This window comes from Nuphar pumila, chromosome 1 (genome assembly GCF_984573655.1).
Source record: "Nuphar pumila chromosome 1, dmNupPumi1.hap1.1, whole genome shotgun sequence".
Lineage (NCBI taxonomy): Eukaryota > Viridiplantae > Streptophyta > Magnoliopsida > Nymphaeales > Nymphaeaceae > Nuphar > Nuphar pumila.
In genome coordinates, this window is record NC_143249.1 from 103,397,709 (window position 1) to 103,421,642 (window position 23,934).

Consider the following 23,934-nt stretch of genomic DNA (forward strand, 5'->3'; position numbering starts at 1 on the left):
TACTGGAATGGGAACAACTATTTCTAAATTAATTCTAAGATTAATTGCTAACCTAATTCTACGTAAAATAAGAATTTATCAGAGCCAATACCTTAAACTAATTATTCTAATACTGCAACCAACTCTAGATTAATACTAGAAACTTAGTAAACTTCTAAGGATTGAAGTTAGAAGAACTACGTAACTAGAAAAAAGACAATTGTGCCCTTGCGCAACTTTGGACTAACCTAACCTAGACTGCTCAATGAAAATTACTTCTAATGTAATGATGCTAAACAACAACTATATCTAATCTAAACTATTGCAATCTTTCAGCATACTAGAACACAACTACTAGAACTTGAAATCATACTGAATAGCAACATAAAAATCATTGTAGAGACCCATACTATCCATCAAATGCAACAAACACCTAGCATAAAATTGCCTTGGAACAAGGCTAACGTGAGAATCCAGCTAACCTATTAACATCATTCTATTTCCAAAAATCATGTTAGTATATAATCTAAACTCAGCAACTACTCACTTAACTACCAGCAGACATTTTAACAATTAATAAACTAACAATTCAAGTAACAATTACAGATTACCTAACTGTAGCTAACAACTACTGGCCAATAACGCAATTAATTTATAGCTAATAGTTTAACAGCATTGCATCACAAAGTTAATATGAAACCTCAAGAGTTCGGTAGTAAGCAAGTAGCAGCCATGTATCACGTTCAGACTGTTCAGTAAACAGTACTTTGCTTTAGCTGGAAGCTTAATAGAATTTTGATTTGATTCAAAACAGTAAGCATACTTCACTAAACACCGGTAGCATTTCATTAGAAACTTAGAGATCATTCAAACCATGCTAACTGGAATTTCAAACAGATGCATTCAGCAAATTGAACCCCTACAGAGCTTCAGAAATTTGAACTTAGAATGTTCAATCAATTAATCAATTAACCTGATCCATATATCAGCATTGCAGCTAAAAGCCAAAAGCTCAACAGCAATCAACACAAAACAACCATACAGATCTGGAATTTCAAGCAACAATGATGTTCATCAGAATTTCCAACAACCACCGTATTCCTCTATCGTCAATTAAAAATCAGATAGCTGATTGTCTTTCAATGCCCAATTCAAATCTTCAATCAGCTGTAGATATGAATCTTGATTGAAATCGTTGATCTACAATCAAGCACTGCTCATCCACAAAACAACATCATAAATGAATTTCACGGTGATTACAAAATGAAAATATTGGGCATCTTTCAGATAAATGCAAAATTGTTCAGACTTTAAACAGAGGATTCCAGCCAGAATACAGGTCTCACGGCTTCAAGATTTCTAAGAGTTTATGATACGCACATTGTAATGCTGAATGCAAAGCTAAAGAAAGAAAAAAAAAACTAAACAGAAAGCACAAATGAAACCAACGAATGCACAAATTAAATCAAGGAGTTGAAACAGAAACAAAGAATTAGAATGGAGATCGAACTTCAACTTGATTCAAAACTAAAACTAAAACAAAAACAAAGATATGACTGAACGGTGTACCCAAAAAAAAACTCTACGGTGCTGGTTGACACACCAAGTAATACTCTAGGGTTGAAACCCACTAAACCCATCAAACAACACAAACACACTCAATCACACGGGTTGTACACTAGAAGAGAAGAAGAGGAAAAGAACGAACCTATTGAGGCCGTTCGACGAGGGTGGAGGTGGAAGAGAGTGGAATTAGCCCAAGAAATGCACCCTGCTGCCTTCAATGATGCTGAAGATGTTCTTCCCTTGCTGCATCCTGCTGGAGTACTTGCAAAATGCCACAAACAACATCAACACCAGCAAGTTGTGAGAAGAAGAGAAAGATATGGCTAACGAGACAAGAGATGGGAAGGGAAGAAGGGGCAGTTTCCGGCATCTGCAAGCATTTTCCCTACAGTAACCGGACTGGATTGAAGGTGGAAGGCATGGTGGCTAAGGGAGGCGTATGAAGGAACGAGAATCAGGCTGGAGAGAGGCGTGTTTTCTTAAGGCTAAGACAGAATTTTTCTAGGGTTTTGTGCCCTTTTTATAGCTACATCCTCATTTTTCACAATTTCCCAAAGAAGGATTAAAAAAACTTTATTGCTAAGCGCCTTTTCTGAGGGGGTTTTAGTAAATAAAAATCAAAATAGGTTTGGATCTAGATTGGGGTTGGATTTGGTGTATTTTTCCTCAGATCCAAGGCCCAAAATGGGCGTTTGGATCCACTTCTGACCCGCTTCACACCAAGGTCTGACCCGTTTCACTAAAAATACGATATCTCTCTCGTTTTAAATTTGATTCGAACGAAATTCGAACCGTAGCTCAATGACATCTATATGCATCTAAGTGTGGGTTCTAAATCTATAAATGATGCATTTATGTAATAAAAATATATTATATTTATGCGTAATTAATGCATCATCACCTTGGGTTTCAAAGAGTTCGATATATATATATATATATATATATATATATATATATATATATATATATATATATATGTATATATTTATATATGTATATATATGAGTATGGGTTTAAGTATATATATGTATTTTAGTATGAATATATATATATATATATATATATATATATATATATATATATATATATATATACATATGTATACTTGTGCATTTACATACATACATATGAGGACATGTCTTTAAGTGGAATTGAACCATGTGAATATATATATATATATAGAGAGATATATGTATATGTACGTCAAAGCACACATAATGATCGATTCGGTATGACCGAATGGACTTGCGACACTCCTGTGTCCCGTCCAGGTGGTATTTCCCCAGATGATGTTACGCTCCTAATTAAATGTAGAACTCCATAGAGTTGTCCTGTTCGGTTTGGCAATGTTCTTGTTTTTGGGTCCGCAGGTGCGGCACCCCGAACCGTGGTTATGCCAATGTAAAACCCATTAGATGGGTTATTTCAGATTCGCCTTCGACACGTAAGTGTGTCGCATTGCATAAGGAAAATCTTTATGCTTTAAACCACATCCGACAGGTTAGGAAAGTACGTAGTTTAACATTTTTGTAAAGCCACGAACATAGAGACTTCATTGATTTAGGATCATATGTGTTGTTCAAAAACTTCGGGTTTCGAGTCTGCAGGTGCGGCACCCCATATCGTGGAAATAGCTAATGTTATTCCCATAAGATGGAATATCCGAGATTTCGCTACAAACACATAAGTGTGTTGAACCATGTGTAATGGTTTTTTGGGTTGCAATTGCATCTTCTCTGCAAGAGCGACGATCCACCTTAAAATAGCCAATGTTAGTCCCATTAGACGAGATGTTGGTTAAATTCATTTTCAAACCCTTGATAATGCGAATGTAATTCCCATATGTATGAGAATGTTGATAAATGCAGTCGTAACACTGAAATATGCAATATGGTGCATTTTAATATTATGCAATGCCTCTGATAACTTTATTGTGCAAATGATAGAAAGCTCATGTTACGTTTACACTTTGCACTTAGCACATCCTGAGACTGTTACTGAGTAGAGCGTACCTTGAGAAGGTACCTGGTTTGAGGCATTGGTACGCGCACCACATGCACTTACTTCAATAAAATGAAAGGATTAAAGATTGAACACCATAGGGTATAAATACTGGTATGACTTGTTGTGGGCTCAGTTGGAGTCCTCGGGCAGTGGCCCTTGTGTTGTGTAAGGACTCTTGTGTGATATACCCTAAACAGAAATAAATAATATGGTGTTTTGACTGATTTCACAAGCAGTGTGCTCTGTTAGCCGTGTGAGGCTGAGCACGTGAATGGGCAGGCCAAGTCCTCGTTTTGCGTACCCCATGGGGACCACGAGGCAAATTCCTCGTTGTGAGGTATGATTGAACATGAGCCTTAAGAAAGATAAACCTGCTTTGCCCCATTCACAACATGGTTCACCTTGGGAGAGGGTGGATGGTACAACCCTGAGTGACTTGTCGTTACTACGACACGTGTTTTGACAGGAGCTGTAGCATCCTTTGGCCTCCAGTCACTCAGAGTCAGGGAGGTCGAGGTTGCCTTTTTAGGGACTCACTACTGCAGTAGTATGGATTGCAATCTTTGCGTATGGGAGTGTTTTCTCCTAGCCGTGTGTTGCTCGCATGAGGTTGACTCGGTCTGTAGCTTCCCCGGTTACCACACTAGACTTTTAATAACAGACGTTGGGTGCATGTCTCACAGAATGCAAGGTTTCCTTCATGTACCTGAAGGAGTAATCAAAAGAACTTAAGAACTAACCAAACAGCTGACTTACAGTAGATGTTGCTTTACTTGTGTTGTAGACTGTACTTCAGTTGTTACGTAGTTACTCTACTTGCTGACAGCTCTTGTTACTGCTTGAGTACTGGTTACAGTCACTTCAGTGTTACTTTAGTTACTTGCTGCTCAGTTCACTTTACAGTTCAGTTCGTTGCTTTATTTACTTGTTTTCCCTGTTGCTATAGCTTGTTGACTAGTACTTATCACTTTACACTTACCTAACACAGGCACTTACACTTGTTAGCTTTTCCTGCTTTTCCTGTGTACATGATATATATATCTACTTGTGGTTGTTTCTTCACCACCTTGCAAGAGGATTGACCCTGTTTTATGGGGATGTAGGTGACCAACAGGTATAGTGCGAATGCGATGATACGTAGTGGAGGCTCGGAGGACCCACACACTTGACCTGCAGTTCCTGTACCTGGTGGTTTTTTGTTGTTGTTGGGATATATTCCCTGTTTTGTACTTTTTGTACTTACATTTTGTAAACTCTTTAAACTGTTGGGGGTGTTTCCCCTTTTCCACTTCATAGTTACACTTTTGTACACACTGTTGGTTACACTGTTTCCACTTGTTACACTTACCTATGGTGGCCGCCCAGACTTGTGGCTTTGTTATTTTCTCACGCCTGCTTTCTGCTAGTTTCCTACTTAAACCTTTCAAAAAAAAAAAATCACTGAAAATCCCAAGTTTTCCAAGGTCGGGGTTTGGGGCGCCACATCTAAGGCTGTCAAAAAAATTTCACAGTAATTCAATCATGAATATAAGTGTTCTAAGGATGTCCGCATTTTTTTATATTGATTCAATCAGGCATATATGTGTTCTAAGGCTGTCAAAAAAAATTCATAGTGATTCAATCGAGCAGATATATGTTCTAAGGTTGTAAAAAAAAATTTATAGTGATTCAATCATGCATATATGTGTTCTAATGCTCTAAAAAAAAATTTGTAGTAATTCAATCATGCATATATGTGTTCTAAGGCTGGCCAAAAAAAATCATATTGATTCAATCGTGCATATATGTGTTCTAAGGCAAAAAAAAAAAATCATAGTGATCCAATCATGCATATACATGTTCTAAGGCTGTCAAAAATTTTTCATAGTGATTCAATCATGCATATATGTGTTCTAAGGCTGTCAAAAAAATTTCATAGTGATTCAATCTTGCAGATATGTGTTCTAAGGTTGTCAAAAAAAATTTATAGTGATTCAATCTTGCATATGTGTTCTAAGGCTGGCCAAAAATATTTATAGTTATTCAATTATGCATATATGTGTTTTAAGGCTGCAAAAAAAATTCATAGTGATCCAATCACACATATATATGTTCTAAGGCTGGTAAAAAAAATTTATAGTGATTCAATCATGCATATATGTGTTATAAGGTTGTCAAAAAAAATTCATAGTGATTAAATCTTTCTTATATGTGTTCTAAGGATGTCAAAAAAATTTGTAGTGATTCTAAGACTGGCCAAAAACATTTATAGTGATTTAATCATGCATATATGTGTTCTAAGGCTGCAAAAATACTTCATAGGGATTCAATCATGCATACATGCGTTCTAAGGCTGTCAAAAAAATCTCATACTGATTCAATCATGCAGATATGTGTTCTTTGGTTGTCAATAAAATTTCATAGTGATTCAATCATGTATATATGTGTTCTAAGACTGTCAAAAAAAATCCATAGTGATTCAATCATACACATATGTGTTCTAAGGCTACCAAAAAACTTTTGAACTGATTCAATATTGCATATATGTGTTCTAATGTGGTCAAATTTTTTTCATAGTGATTCAATCATCCATATATGTGTTTTAAGGTTGTTAAAAAAAATTCATAGTGATTCAATCATGTATATGTGTGTTATAAGGCTGTAAAAAAAAATTCATAGTGATTCAATCATGCTTATATGTCTTCTAATGCTGTCAAAAAAAAATCATACTGATTCAATCATGCATATGTCTGTTCTACTGCTCTAAAAAAAATTTATAGTGATTCAATCATCCATATATGTGTTCTAAGGCTGTAAAAAAAAATCCATAGTGATTCAATCATACATATATGTGTTCTAAGGCTACCAAAAAACTTTTGAACTGATTCAATATTGCATATATGTGTTCTAACGTGGTCAAAATTTTTTAATAGTGATTCAATCATGCATATATGTGTTTTAAGGTTGTTAAAAAAAATCATAGTGATTCAATCATGTATATGTGTGTTATAAGGCTGTCAAAAAAAATTCATAGTGATTCAATCATGCTTATATGTCTTCTAATGCTGTCAAAAAAAAATCATACTGATTCAATCATGCATATGTCTGTTCTACTGCTCTAAAAAAAATTTATAGTGATTCAATCAAGCATATATGTGTTTTAAGGCTGTCAAAAAAAATTTATAGTGATTCAATCAGGCATATATAAGTTCTAAGACTGTAACAAAGTTTTCATAGTGACTGAATCATGCATATATGTGTTCTCAAGTTGTGAAAAATATTTCATGGTGATTCAATCATGGATATGTGTGTTCTAAGGCAGTCAATAAGATTTCATAGTGATTCAATCAAGCTTATATGTGTTCTAAGGCTGTCAAACAAAATTCATAGTGATTGAATCTTGCATATATGTGTTCTAAGGCTGTAAAAAAAAATCACAGTGATTGAATCTTGTATATATGTGTTCTAAGGTTGTGAAAAATATTTTATAGTGATTAAATCATGCATATATGTGTTCATACGCTGTCAAAAAGATTTCATAGTGATTCAATTATCTAAATATGTGGTATAAGTATGTCAAAAAAAATTCATATTGATTCAATCAAGCATATATGTGTTCTAAGGCTTTCAAAAAAAATTTATAGGGATTTAATAATGCATATATGTGTTCTAATACTCTAAAAAAAATTGTAGTGATTCAATCATGCAGATATGTGTTCTAAGCTTGTCACAAAAAAATTGTAGTGATTCAATCATTTATATGTGTTCTAATGCTCTAAAAAAAATTGGCAGTGATTCTAATACTGGCCAAAAAAATTCATAGTAATTCAATCATGCATATATGTGTAAAAAAGGTTGCAAAAAGAATTCAAAGTGATTCAACCATGCAGATATGTGTTCTAAGGCTGTCAAAAAAATCTCTTAGTGGTTCAATCATGTATATATGTTTTCAATGGCTGTCAAAAAAAAATCATAGTGATTCAATATTTCATATTTGTGTTATAAGGCTGCAAAAAATTTTTATAGCCATTCAATCAAGTATATATGTGTTCTAGGGCTATATAAATTTTTTTATAGTGATTCAATCATGCATATATGTGTGCTAAGGCTATCAAAAAAATTTCTTAGTGATTCAATCATGCATATATGAGTTCTAAGGCTGTCAAAAAAAATTCATAGTGATTCTTCCAGGAATATATGTGTTCTAAGGTTGTCAAAAAAAATTATAGTGATTTAATCATGCATATATTTGTAATAATGCTCTAAAAAAAATTTATAGTGATTCAATTTGGCATATATGTGTTCTAAGGTGGGCCAAAAAATTTCATGGTGATTCAATCATGCATATATGTGTTCTAAGGCTGCAAAAAAAATCCATAGTGATCCAATCATGCATATATATATATTCTAAGGCTGTCAAAAACAAATCATAGTGATTCAAACATGCAGATATGTGTTCTAAGATAGTCAAAAAAAATTTATTGTGATTCAATCTTGCATATATGTGTTCTAATGCCCTAAAAAAAATTTGTAGCGATTCAATCCTGCATACATGTCTTCTAAGGCTGTCAAAAAATTTTCATAGTGATTCAATCATGCATATATGTGTTCTTAGGTTGCAAAATAATTTCATAGTGATTCAATCATGCATATATGTGTTCTAAGGCTGTCAAAAAATTTTTATAGTGATTGAGTCATGCTTATATGTGCTCTAAGGTTGTCAAAAAAAACTTATAGTGATTCAATCATGCATATATGTGTTTTACTGGTCTCCAAAAAAATTTTGTAGTGATTCAATCATGCATATATGTGTTCTAAGGCTGTCAAAAAAAATTCATAGTGATTCATTCAGGCATATATATGTTCTAAGTCTGTAATAAAGTTCTCATAGTGATTGAATCATGCATATATGTGTACTAAGGTTGTGAAAAATATTTCATAGTGATTCAATCATGCATATATGTGTTTTGTGGCAGTCAATAAGATTTTATATTGATTCAATCATTCATATATGTATACTAAGTCTGTAAAATAAAATTTATAGTGATTCAATCGTGCTTATATATGTTCTAAGGCTGTAAAAAAAAAATCATAGTGATTCAATCATGCATATATGAGTTCTACTGCTCTAAAAAAACTTTGTAGTGATTCAATCAAACATATATATGTTCTAAGGCTGTCAAAAAAAATTCATAGTGGTTTAATCAGGCATATATATAATCTAAGGCTGTAAAAAGGTTTTTATAGTGATTGAATCTTGCATATATGTGTTCTAAGTTTGTGCAAAATATTTCATAGTGATTCAATCATGCATATATGTGTTCTAAGGCAGTCAATAAGATTTCATAGTGACTCAATCTTGCATATATGTGTTCTAAGGCTGTCAAAAAAACTTCATAGTGATTCAATCATGCATATATGTGTTCTAAGGATGTCAAAAATATTTCATAGTGATTCAATCATGAATATATGTGTTCATAGGCTATCAAAAAGATTTTATAGTGATTCAATCAAGAAAATATGTGGTCTAAGGGTATCAAAAAAATTTCATATTGATTCAATCACGAATATATATGTTCTAAGGCTGTTAAAAAAATTTCATAGTGATTCAATCATGCATATATGTGTTATAAGGTTGTCAAAAAAATTTCATAGTGATTCAATCATGCATATATGTGTTCTAAGGCTGAAAAATACTTCATAGTGATTCAATCATGCATATATGTATTCTAAGGCTGTCAAAAAAATCTCATAGTGATTCAAACTTGCATACATGTGTTCTTTGGTCGTCAAAAATTTTTTATAGTGATTCAATCATGTATATATGTGTTCTAAGGCTGTCAAAAAAATTCCATAGTGATTCAATCATGCATATATGTGTTCTAACATTGTCAAAAAAAAATCATAGTGATTTAATCATCCATATATGTGTTCTAAGGTTGTAAAAAAAAAATCGTAGTGATTCAATCATGTATATGTGTGTTATAAGGCTGTCAAAATAATTTCATAGTGATTTAATCATGCTTATATGTGTCCTAAGGCTGTCAAAAAAAAATCATAGTGATTCAATCATGCATATATGTGTTCTACTGCTCTAAAAAAATTTTGTAGTGATTCAATCATGCATATACGTGTTCTAAGGCTGTCGAAAAAAATTTATATGGATTCAATCAGGCATATATATGTTCAAAGACTGTAGCAAAGTTTTCATAGTGATTGAATCATGCATATATGTGTTCTAAGGTTGTAAAAAATATTTCATAGTGATTCAATCATGGATATGTGTGTTCAAATGCAGTCAATAAGATTTCATAGTGATTCAATCATGCATATATGTGTTCTAAGGCTGTCAAAAAAAATTCACGGTGATTCAATCATGCATATATGTGTTATAAGGAAGTAAAAAAAAGTTTCATAGTGATTGAATCATGCATATATATGTTCTAAGGTGGTGAAAAATATTTTTTAGTGATTAAATCATGCATATATGTGTTCATAGGCTGTCAAAAAGATTTCAGAGTGATTCAATCATGAAAATATGTGGTATAAGGCTGTCAAAAAAAATTCATAGTGATTCATTCAGGCATATATATGTTCTAAGTCTGTAATAAAGTTCTCATAGTGATTGAATCATGCATATATGTGTACTAAGGTTGTGAAAAATATTTCATAGTGATTCAATCATGCATATATGTGTTTTGTGGCAGTCAATAAGATTTTATATTGATTCAATCATTCATATATGTATACTAAGTCTGTAAAATAAAATTTATAGTGATTCAATCGTGCTTATATATGTTCTAAGGCTGTAAAAAAAAAATCATAGTGATTCAATCATGCATATATGAGTTCTACTGCTCTAAAAAAACTTTGTAGTGATTCAATCAAACATATATATGTTCTAAGGCTGTCAAAAAAAATTCATAGTGGTTTAATCAGGCATATATATAATCTAAGGCTGTAAAAAAGTTTTTATAGTGATTGAATCTTGCATATATGTGTTCTAAGTTTGTGCAAAATATTTCATAGTGATTCAATCATGCATATATGTGTTCTAAGGCAGTCAATAAGATTTCATAGTGACTCAATCTTGCATATATGTGTTCTAAGGCTATCAAAAAAACTTCATAGTGATTCAATCATGCATATATATGTTCTAAGGATGTCAAAAATATTTCATAGTGATTCAATCATGAATATATGTGTTCATAGGCTATCAAAAAGATTTTATAGTGATTCAATCAAGAAAATATGTGGTCTAAGGGTATCAAAAAAATTTCATATTGATTCAATCACGAATATATATGTTCTAAGGCTGTTAAAAAAATTTCATAGTGATTCAATCATGCATATATGTGTTATAAGGTTGTCAAAAAAATTTCATAGTGATTCAATCATGCATATATGTGTTCTAAGGCTGAAAAATACTTCATAGTGATTCAATCATGCATATATGTATTTATAGGCTGTCAAAAAAATCTCATAGTGATTCAAACTTGCATACATGTGTTCTTTGGTCGTCAAAAATTTTTTATAGTGATTCAATCATGTATATATGTGTTCTAAGGCTGTCAAAAAAATTCCATAGTGATTCAATCATGCATATATGTGTTCTAACATTGTCAAAAAAAAATCATAGTGATTTAATCATCCATATATGTGTTCTAAGGTTGTAAAAAAAAAATCGTAGTGATTCAATCATGTATATGTGTGTTATAAGGCTGTCAAAATAATTTCATAGTGATTTAATCATGCTTATATGTGTCCTAAGGCTGTCAAAAAAAAATCATAGTGATTCAATCATGCATATATGTGTTCTACTGCTCTAAAAAAATTTTGTAGTGATTCAATCATGCATATACGTGTTCTAAGGCTGTCGAAAAAAATTTATATGGATTCAATCAGGCATATATATGTTCAAAGACTGTAGCAAAGTTTTCATAGTGATTGAATCATGCATATATGTGTTCTAAGGTTGTAAAAAATATTTCATAGTGATTCAATCATGGATATGTGTGTTCAAATGCAGTCAATAAGATTTCATAGTGATTCAATCATGCATATATGTGTTCTAAGGCTGTCAAAAAAAATTCACGGTGATTCAATCATGCATATATGTGTTATAAGGAAGTAAAAAAAAGTTTCATAGTGATTGAATCATGCATATATATGTTCTAAGGTGGTGAAAAATATTTTTTAGTGATTAAATCATGCATATATGTGTTCATAGGCTGTCAAAAAGATTTCAGAGTGATTCAATCATGAAAATATGTGGTATAAGGCTGTCAAAAAAAATTCATATTGATTCAATCAAGCATATATGTGTTCTAAGGCTGTCAAAAAAAAAATTATAGTGATTTAATAATGCATATATGTGCTCTAATGCTCTCAAAAAAAAATTGTAGTGATTCAATCATGCAAATATGTGTTCTAAGCTTGTCACAAAAAAATTGTAGTGATTCAATCATTTATATATGTGTTCTAATTCTTTCAAAAAAATTTATAGTGATTCTAAGATTGGCCAAAATATTTCATAGTGATTCGATCATGCATATATGTGTTCTAAGGCTGCAAAAGGAATTCATAGTGATTCAATCAAGCATATATGTGTTCTAAGGCGGTCAAAAAAAATCTCATAGTGATTCAATCATGCATATATGTGTTCTATGGTTGTCAAAAAAGATTCATAGTGATTCAATCCTTCATATATGTGTTATAAGGCTGCAAAAAAATTTCATAGCCATTCAATCATGCATATATGTGTTCTAGGGCTATCAATTTTTTTTTATAGTGATTCAAACATGCATATATGTGTTCTAAGGCTATCAAAAAAATTTCATAGTGATTCAATCATGCATATATGAGCTCTAAGGCTGTCAAAAAAAATTCATAGTGACTCATTCAGGCATATATGTGTTATAAGGTTGTCAAAAAAAAATATAGTGATTTAATCATGCATATATTTGTAATAATGCTCTAAAAAAAATTTGTAGTGATTTAATCCGGCATATATGTCTTCTAAGGCTGCAAAAAAATTCCACAGTGATCCAATCATGCATATATATATTCTAAGGCAATAAAAAAAAATCATAGTGATTCAATCATGCAGATATGTATTCTAAGGTAGTCAAAAAAAAATTATAGTGATTCAATATTGCATATATGTGTTCTAATGCCCTAAAAAAAATTTGTAGTGATTCAATCATGCATATATGTGTTCTAAGGCTGTCAAAATTTTTTCATAGTGATTCAATCATGCATATATGTGTTCTTAGGTTGCAAAATAGTTTATAGTGATTCAATCATGCATATATGTGTTCATAGGCTGTCAAAAAGATTTTATAGTGATTCAATCAAGCAAATATGTGGTCTAAGGATATCCAAAAAATTTCATATTGATTCAATCATGCATATAAATGTTCTAAGTTTGTTAAAGAAATTTCATAGTGATTCAATCATGCATATATGTGTTATAAGGTTGTGAAAAAAATTTCATAGTGATTAAATCATGCTTCTATGTGTTCTAAGGATGTCAAAATTTTTTATAGAGATTCAATCATGCATATATGTGTTCTAAGGCTGCAAAAATACTTCATAGTGATTCAATCATGTATATATGTGTTCTAAGGTTGTCCAAACAATCTCATAGTGATTCAATCATGCATATATGTGTTCTATGGCTGTCAAAAAAATTTTATAGTGATTTAATCATACTTATATGTGTTCTAAGGCTGTAAAAAAAAATTCATAGTGATTCAATCATGCATATATGTGTTCTAAGGCTGCCAAAAAAAATTCATAGTGATTTAAGCAGGCATATATTTGTTCTAAGGCTGTAAAAAAGTTCTCATAGTGATTGAGTCATGCATATATGAGAAATAAGGTTGTGAAAAATATTTCATAGTGATTCAATCATGCATATATGTGTTCTATGGCAGTCAATAAGATTTCATAGTGATTCAGTCATGCATTTATGTGCTCTATGGCTGTCAAAAAATTTTTATAGTGATTCAATCATGCTTATATGTGTTCTAAGGCTGTCAAAAAAAATTCATAGTGATTCAATCATGCATATATGAGTTGTACTACTCTCAAAAAAATTTATCGTGATTCAATCATACATATATGTGTTCTAAGGCTGTAAAAAAAAATTCAAAGTGGTTCAATCAGGCATATATATGTTCTAAGCCTGTAAAAAAGTTTTCATAGTGATCTAATCAAGCATATATGTGTTCTAAGGTTGTGCAAAATATTTCATAGTGATTCAATCTTGCATATATGTGTTCTAAGGCAGTCAATAAGATTTCATAGTGACTCAATCATGCAGATATGTGTTCTAAGGCTGTCAAAAAAAGCTCATAGTGATTCAATCATGCATATATGTGTTCTAAGGATGTCAAAAATATTACATAGTGATTCAATCATATATGTTCTAAGGCTGTCAAAAAAAATTTATATTGATTCAATCACGCATATATGTGTTCTAAGGCTCTTAAAAAAAATTCTCAGTGATTCAAACATGAATATATGTGTTCTAAGGCTGTCAAAATTTTTTTATAGTGATTCAATCAGGCATATATGTGTTCTAAGGCTGTCAAATAAATTTCATAGTGATTCAATCATGCAGATATATGTTCTAAGGTTGTTAAAAAAAATTTATAGTGATTCAATGATGCATATATGTGTTCTAATGCTCTCAAAAAAAATTTGTAGTGATTCAATCATGCATATATGTGTTCTAAGGCTGTCCAAAAAATTTCATAGTGATTCAATCATGCATATATGTGTTCTAAGGCTGAAAAAAAATTCATAGTGATCAAATAATGCATATATATGTTCTAAGGCTGTCAAAAAAATTTCATAGTGATTCAATCATGCATATATGTGTTATAAGGCTGTCAAAAAAATTTTGTAGTGATTAAATCATGCTTATATGTGTTGTAAGTATGTCAAAAAAAATTCATAGTGATTCAATCATGCATATATGCGTTCTAGAGCTTTCAAAAAAATTTCAAAGTGATTCAATCTTGCATATACGTCTTCCCGGGCTGTCAAATAAATTTCATAGTGAATCAATCATGCAGATATGTGTTCTAAGGTTTTAAAAAAAAATCATAGTGATTCAATCATGCATATATGTGTTCTAGTGCAATAAAAACAATTTCATAGTGATTCAATCATGCATATATCTGTTATAAGCTGTGCAAAAAATTTCATAGTGATTCAATCATGCATATAAGTGTTTTGAGGCTGTTAAAAAAATTCCTAGTGATTCAATCTTGCATAAATGTGTCCTAAGGTAGTAAAAAAAAAATCATCGTCATTCAAACATGCATATCTGTGTTCTAAGGCTGTAAAATTGTTTTTACACTGTATGTATTCTAAGGCTGTCAAAAAAAATTCACAAAGATTTAATCATGCATCTATGTGTTCTATGGCAGTCAATAAGATTTCATAGTGATTCAATCATGCATATATGTGTTCTAAGAATGTCAAAACTATTTCATAGTGATTCAATCATGCATATATGTGTTCATAGGCTGTCAAGAAGATTTTATAGTGATTCAATCATGCAAGTATGTGGTCTAAGGCTGTCAAAAAAATTCTTATTGATTCAATCACGCATATATACGCTCTAAGGCTGTCAAAAAAAATTCACAGTGATACAATCATGAATGTATGTGTTCTAAGGCTGTCAAAAAAAATTCCTAGTGATTCAATCATGCATATATGTGTTCTAAGAAAGTAAAAAAAATCATAGTGATTCAATCATGCAAATATATGTTCTAAGGTTGTCAAAAAAAATTTATACTGACTCAATGATGCATATATGTGTTCTAATGCTTTAAAAAAAATTTGTAGTGATTCAATCATGCATATATGTGTTCTAAGGCTGGCCAAAAAATTTAATAGTGATTCAATCATGCATATTTGTATTCTAATGCTGTCAAAAAATTTTCATAGTGATTTAAACATGCATATATGTGTTATAAGGCTGTCAAACAAATTTTATAGTGATTAAATCATGCATATATGTGTTCTAGGGCTGTCAAAAAAAATTTCATAGTGATTCAATCATGCATATTTATGTTCTAAGGCTGTTAAAACCATTTGATAGTCATTCAATCAAGCATGTATGTGTTCTAAGGCGGTCAAAAAAATTTCATAGTGATTCAATCATTCATATATGTGTTCTATGGCTCTCAAAAAAATTATATAGTGATTCAATCTTGCATATATGTGTTCTAAGGCTGGCCAAAAAATTTCATAGTGATTCAATCATGCATATATGTGTTCTAAGGCAGAAAAAAAAATTAATAGTGATCCAATCATGCATATATATGTTCTAAGGCTGTCAAAAAAATTTCATTGTGATCCAATCATGCATATATATGTTCTAAGCCGGTCAAAAAAATTTCATAGTGATTCAATCAAGCATATATGTGTTATACGGCTGTCAAAAAAAATTCATAGTGATTAAATCATGCTTATATGTGTTCTAAGTATGTCAAAAAAAATTCATAGTGATTCAATCATGCACATATGCGTTCTAGGGCTGTCAATAAAATTTCAAAGTGATTCAATCTTGCATATACGTCTTCTAAGGCAGTCAAATAAATTTCGTAGTGATTCAATCATGCGGATATGTGTTCAAAGGTTTTCAAAAAAAAAATCATAGTGATTCAATCATGCATATATGTGTTCTAGGGCAATAAAAACAATTTCATTGTGATTTAATCATGCATATATGTTTTATAAGGATGTCCAAAAATTTTCTTAGTGATTCAATGATGCATATATGTGTTCTAAGGCTGCCAAAAAAATTCCTAGTGATTCAATCATGCATATATGTGTCCTTAGGTAGTCAAAAAAAATTCATAGTGATTCAAACATGCATATATATGTTCTAAGGCTGTCAAATTTTTTTTATAGTGATTCAATCTTGCATATATATGTCCTAAGGCTGTCAAAAGAAATTCACAAAGAATTAATCATGCATATATGTGTTCTAAGGCAGTCAATAAGATTTCATAGTGATTCAATCATGCATATATGTATTCTAAGGCTGTCAAAAAAACTTCATAGTCATTCAATCATGCATATATGTGTTCTAAGGCAGTAAGAAAAAAATCATGCATATATGTCTTCTAAGGATGTCAAAAGTATTTCATAGTGATTCAATCATGCATATATGTGTACATAGGCTATTAAAAAGATTTTATAGTGATTCAATCATGCAAATATGTGGTCTAAGGCTGTCAAAAAAAGTTTATATTGATTCAATCAAGCATGTATGTGTTTTAAGGCTGTCAAACAAATTTCACAGTGAATCAATCATGAATGTATGTGTTCTAAGGCTGTCAAAAAAAATTCCTAGTGATTCAATCATGCATATATGTGTCCTGAGGTAGTAAAAAAAAAATCATAGTGATTCAATCATGCAGATATATCTTCTAAGGTTGTCAAAAATTTTTTATAGTGATTCAATGATGCATATATGTGTTCTAATGCTCTCAAAAAAAATTTGTAGTGATTCAATCATGTATATATTTTTTCTAAGGCTGGACAAAAATTTTCATAGCGATTCAATCATGCAAATATGTGTTCTAAGGCTGTCAAAAAATTTTCATAGTGATTCAATCATGCATATATGTGTTATAAGGCTGTCAAAAAAATTTCATAGTGATTAAATCATGCTTATATGGGTTCTAGGGCTATAAAAAAAAATTCATAGTGATTCAAACATGCATATATATGTTCTAAGGCAGTCAAAAAATTTTCATAGTGATTCAATCATGCTTATATGTGTTCTAGGGCTGTCAAAAAATTTTAGAGTGATCCAATCATGCATATATATGTTCTAAGGCAGCCAAAAAATTTTCATAGTGATTCAATCATGCATATATGCGTTATAAGGCTGTCAAACAAATTTCCTTGTGATTAAATCATGCTTATATGTGTTCTAGGGCTGTCAAAAAAATTTCAAAGTGATTCAGTCTTGCATATACGTCTTCTAAGGCTGTCAAATAAATTTCATATTGATTCAATCATTCAGATATGTGTTCTAAGGTTTTCAAAAAAAAATCATAGTGATTCAATGATGCATATAAGTGTTCTAGGGCAATAAAAAAAATTCATAGTGATTCAATAATGCATATATGTGTTATAAGGTTGTCCAAAACAATTCATAGTTATTCAATCATGCATATATGTGTTTTAAGGCTGTCAAAAAAAAATTTTAGTGATTCAATCATGCAAATATGTGTCCTACGGTAGTAAAAAAAAAATCATAGTGATTCAAACATGCATATATGTGTTCTAAGGCTGTCAACTTTTTTTATAGTGATTCAATCTTGCATATATGTGTCGTAAGGTTGTCAAAAAAATTTCACAAAGATTTAATCATGCATATATGTGTTCTAAGGCTGTAAAAAAAAATCATAGTGATTCAATCATGCATTTTTGTATTCTAAGGCTGTCAAAAAGATTTCTTAGTGAATCAATCAGGCGAATATGTGTTCTAAGGCTATAAAAAAATTTCATAGTGATTCATTCATGCTGATATGTGTTCTAAGGTTGTTAAAAAAATTTATAGTGATTCAATCATGAGGATATGTGTTCTAAGGTTGTCAAAAAAAATTTACAGTGATTCAATCATACATGTATGTGTTTTAATGCTCTCAAAAAAAATTTATAGTGATTCAATCATGCATATATGTGTTTTAAGGCTGCCATAAAATTTTCAATGTGATTCAATCATGCATATATGTGGTCTAACGCTGCAAAAATTTTTTATAGTGATTTAAACATGTGTATATGTGTTCTAAGGTTGTCAAAAAAAAGTCATAGTGATTCAATCATGCAGATATGTGTTCTAAGGTTGTAAAAAAAGAATCTATAGTTATTCAATCTAGCATATATGTGTTCAAAGGTTCTAAAAAAAATTTGTAGTGATTCAATCATGCATGTTTGTGTTCTAAGGCTGACAAAAAAAATTTATAGTGATTCATCTTGCATATATGTGTTCTAAGCCTACAAAAAAAATTTATAGTGATTCAATCATGCCTATATATGTTCTAAGGCTGTCAAAAAAATTTCATAGTGATTCAATCTTCCAAATATGAGTTTTAAAATTGTCAAAAAAAATTATGGCGAGTCAATCATGCATATGTCTATTCTAATGCTCTAAAAAAAAATTTGTTGTGATTCAGTCAAGCATATATGTGTTATAAGGCTGTCAAAAAAATTTCATAGTGATTCAATCATGCATATATGTGTTATTAGGCTGCAAAATAATTTTTTAGTGATTCAATCATGCATATATGTGTTCTAAGGTTGTCAAAAAAAAATCATAGTGATTCATTCATGCTTATACATGTTCTAAGGCTGTCAAAAAAAATCTATAGTGATTCAATCATGCATATATGTGCTCCAGGGCATTCAAAAAAAATTTCTACTGATTCAATCAATCATATATGTGTTCTAAGTCTGTCAAAAAAATCTCATAGTGATTCAATAATGCATATATATGTTCTATGGTTGTCAAAAAAAATTCATAGTTATTTATTCATTCATATATGTGTTCTAAGGCTGTCAAAAAAAATTCATAGTGATTCAATCATGCATATATGTGTTCTAAGGCAGTCAAAAAAAATCCATAGTGATTCAATCATGCATATATGTGTTATAAGGCTATCAAAAAAATCTCATAGTGATTCAATCATGCATATATTTGTTCTATGGTAGTGATTCAATCATGCATATATGTGTTCTAAGAACGTCAAAAAAAAATCATAGTGATTCAATCATGCATATATATGTTCTAAGGCTATCAAAAAAATCGCATAGTGATTCAATCATGCATATATGTGTTCTAAGGCTGTCAAAAAACTTTTATAGTGATTCAATGACGCATATATGTGTTCTAATGCTCTAAAAAAAATTTGTAGTGATTAAATCATGCATATATGTGTTCCAAGGCTAGCCAAAAAAATTCATAGTGATTCAATCATGCATATATGTGTTCTAAGGCTGGAAAAAGGTTTCATAGTGATCCAATCATGCATATATATGTTCTAAGGCTGTCCAAAAAAATTTATAGTGATTAAATCATGCTTATATGTGTTCTAAGGCTGTCAAAAAAATTTCATAGTGCTTCAAGCATGCATATATGTGTTCTAAGGCTGTCAAAAAAAAAATTGTATTTATTCAATCATATGTATATGTGTTCTAAGGGTTTAAAAAAACTTCATAGTGATTCAAACATGCATATATTTGTTCTAGGAATATCAAAAAAATTTCATAGTGATTCAATCATGCATATATGTGTTCTATGGCTATAAAAAAAAATTAATAGTGATTCAATCATGCATGTATATGTTCTACGGCTGTAAAAAAATTTCATAGGGATTGAATAATGCATATATGTGTTCAAAGGTTGTGAAAAATATTTCATAGTGATTGAATCATGCATATATGTGTTTTACGGCTATCAAAAAGATTTCATAGTGATCAATCATGCGTATATGTGTTCTAAGGCTGTCAAAAAAAGTTCATATTGATTCAATCATACATATATGTGTTTAAAGGCTATAAAAAAAATCATAGTGATTCAATCATGCAGAAATGTGTTATAAGGTTGTCAAATTTTTTTTATAATGATTTAATGATGCATATATGTGTTCTAATGCTCTTAAAAAAAGTTTGTAGTGATTCAATCACACAAATATGTGTTCTAAGGGTGGCCAAAAAATTTCATAGTGGTTCAATCATGCATATATGTGTTCCAAGGATGCAAAAAAAATTGATAGTGACCCAATCATGCATTTATATGTTCTAAGACTATCAAAAAAAATTTATAGTGTTTGAATCGTGCATATATGTATTATAAGCTTGTCAAAAAAAAATTATTGTGATTAAATCATGCTTATATGTGTTCTACGGCGTTCAAAAAAAAATTGATAGCGATTCACTGATGCAGATAAGTTTTTTAAGGCTACCAAAAAAAATTTGTAGTGATTAAATCATGCATATATGTGTTCTAAGGTTGTAAAAAAAAAATTATATTTATTCAATCATACATATATGTGTCCTAAGCTTGTCAAAAAAACCTCATAGTGATTCAATCATGCATATATGTGTTCTACGATTGTCAAAAAAAATTCATAGTGATTCTGTAAAACCCGTAAAATTTTAATAATTATCAAAATAAATAAATATTACCATTCTTGGAAATAAATACAATAAAGTGATATAGAGTCGATCCAAATGGATCTTGTATACAAATTGGATCATATGGATCCAGGATTTTGGATTCGGATACGATGTATGGATTCAAATCTTGGATGGATCTGAAACCCGATTAAAATCCAAATTTTAGTTTTCAATTACAACTAAATTCGCAAAGCACTTTTCTAAAGTTTCATCTCTTGCGAATATGGCCCTCGTTATGACCATATCCGATTGATATACGCTTTTCAGTAATTCACATGAAATAACAAGTTTTTTTCCTCGTTTGAGTCCCAAATTCGGGGGTTTACTAGTCATATATATTATGACTTTGATTTATAATTCTCGGGACTTGATTCCTCATAAACAGTGCTCACGCCACTTTGTACGTCTTACGTAATTTCGAACATCGCTCATCATTGAAGTAGTTTTAGTCGCAGAGAAGTGCAACCAAGTAAGAGTTGGCGCACTGGTATGGTTGGTTGCCTCAACAGGAAGAGAACGTGAGTCAAATCCCCGTGTACGCCAAAAATTTTGTTAAAAGCGGCTATTTTGTAGATTTCATCAAAAGAGGATAAAAGGATTACGATTGCAAGAGTATGCAACGAAACAAGAGGTGGCGCACTGGTGGGGCTCGTTACCCCTTAGGGAGGAGAACCTATGTTCAAATCCTCCTGTGCACCGTTATCTTTTTATTAAAGACAATTTTTGAAAAAAAAAAAATCAAATGGTGTAATAACTCCTCCATTAAGATGACCTTAATGGGGGAGGTCTCAAAACAAGAAAAAAAAATGAATTTGGCAAATTCGTGTGCTTTTTAACCTAAATGAAGTTCATTTAAGGACTTAAATGGAGAAATCGTGGGATCATAACAAGGGGACGGCTGGGTGTTTTTCCAAAGAGGAAACCCAACAGTTTCTTCCTTTGGAAAGGCCCTTCCACTAATTTGACAATTAAGAGGAGTTTTTAAAATAGTAAAGAGGAAGGCTCCTTGAAATGGGCAGGGGGACGTTTCAAAAAAACAAGGTATTAACGTCTCCCACGATTTTAGAATTGGGAGAAGGAGGTTGGTTACTAAGACAAAACGAAATAAATACCTAAGACATCATTTTTTGGCAAAATCCACCAGACTCCTATAAGTGGTTAAATAAAATTTTGTTGCAAAAATATGCAACAAAATTGTGTATGGCACACTGGTGGGGCTTGTTACCTCTTACAGAAGAGGACCCCAGTTCAAATCCTCTGGTGTGCCAAGAATATTTTTTCTAGAAATACTTTATAACCAACAGTTTTTTTTAGTAACTCCTCATTAAAGTGACTTAAATGAGGAAAAGCGTTTTTCAAGGAGAGAGGGGGCTGGGCGAATTTCCCAAAAAGGAAACCCAAACATTTTTTTTTTTTGGGAAATTCCCACTAATTTTGACAAGGAAGGGGGGAGCTTTACAAGGGGCATTGAATGGGAAGGACAATTTCAAGAAAAAAAAAACGGATGGAGAAGGGACTTTACAAAAAATTCATTTTTTGGATTCATCTTCATCCCTCTTCATGTTTTTTTCATCCCAGTCGTGTGACCATTTTCATCCTCCCTCTTTCATATCTTTTCCTATTCCAGCCATTGACACCATTATCTCTCTCTCTCTTAACGTTTTTGGCTCTTCCACCGTGGTGGTCGACCATCGTTGCTGGACATGTCGACCTCCCCTGCTGATCGTGTGGATTCCATTATCGAAGTGTTGTGCCGCTCCAACGAAGGAAGGTAGGGGTGCAACCGTGCTGTTGCGAGACTTCAAAGAGGTAAGAGCATTATATCTTTATGTGTGCGCACTGTGACATGGAACACACGTATCCAATATACTATATGTATATATGTACAAAATACATATATCCTATCGTGTGTTTCATCCATGACGTGTGTTTTAGCCATGGAGGATGTGGGATCTAGTTGGTCTTTAGTATGTGAATAATAAAATTGCATATATGGCAGTTAGAACTCATGTCATGGGGAATCGATCAACGCTAATTGAATGGATCAGAGAAAATCCCCAAGTAGCAAGATTGTGTTAATGGATACGTATCATAATATGGAAAAATAATAAATAAATAAACAAATAAATACATAGATGTGTAATGCTAGTTCGACGTTTTTGCCATTATTAATCAGATATCCAAAGACGTTGAGAGATGTTTGGATTTCTCTTCTCGACAGCATGTAGAAAAAAAAATCTGGATGCATAGGCCGTCTAAATGCTGAATGTTTTGTCAAATTTTTGTGGCATTTAATACCCAAATGAGTGATATGAGAAAGGAACAATTACACACATTTTAAATTGAATATATATATATATATATAGACGGTAATATAGACTAACTGTTGGTCTCCGGGTTGGCTTTGGATTAAAATCTATGATCGGTGTGCTTGGAGATTGAAATATTCTGGGAGGTGGATAATAGAAATATTTCTGATTTACATATTGGGCTTAGAAAACATTTTGTAGTATGTTCGAAGTTCGAATCTGTGTGCGTGGCTTCAGAAAATATGTTTGAACTTATGTTCTGCATGGTTTTTTTTGTTTAGGCAAGTGTTCGGTAATATGTTCACTAGAGAAATTTTCTGATCTGCGTTAGCAAAATGACAACATTGTATATTTTCTATATGGGTATTGACAGAAATTGGTTTATGTTAAGCATGATGACAGTATGGTTGTTGTGTTAAGTTCCAGGTTAGTTTTGTTTTTTTTTGACAAAAAGCTCTTTCAGTTCGTTGATTTCTACAGTTTATTCATTGACAGTCTTGAATTGCTATATTAAGAGTATGGATAGAAAATTATCTATGTTCAGTTCAATGACAACATATTGTTGTATTAAGTTCAATGACAGATTGGAATTTCAATATTAAATGTGAAATTGATTTCTGTTTTATATTCAATGATATAGTGATTTTCTGTGTTAAGTACATGACAGAAACCATTTTCTAAGTTATGTTCATTTACGGTACTCAAGGTCTACGTGTATAGTTTACATGTTTTGTTTCTGTATAATGTTCAATAGCACAAATACAGTAATCAGCATGCCTTATAGGAGATAACTCCTTAAAATATTCCTAAAGACAAAACCATAACATGTGTATCTTACCTTTAATATTTTTTCTATATACCGCTCATACGAACATTTTAATAC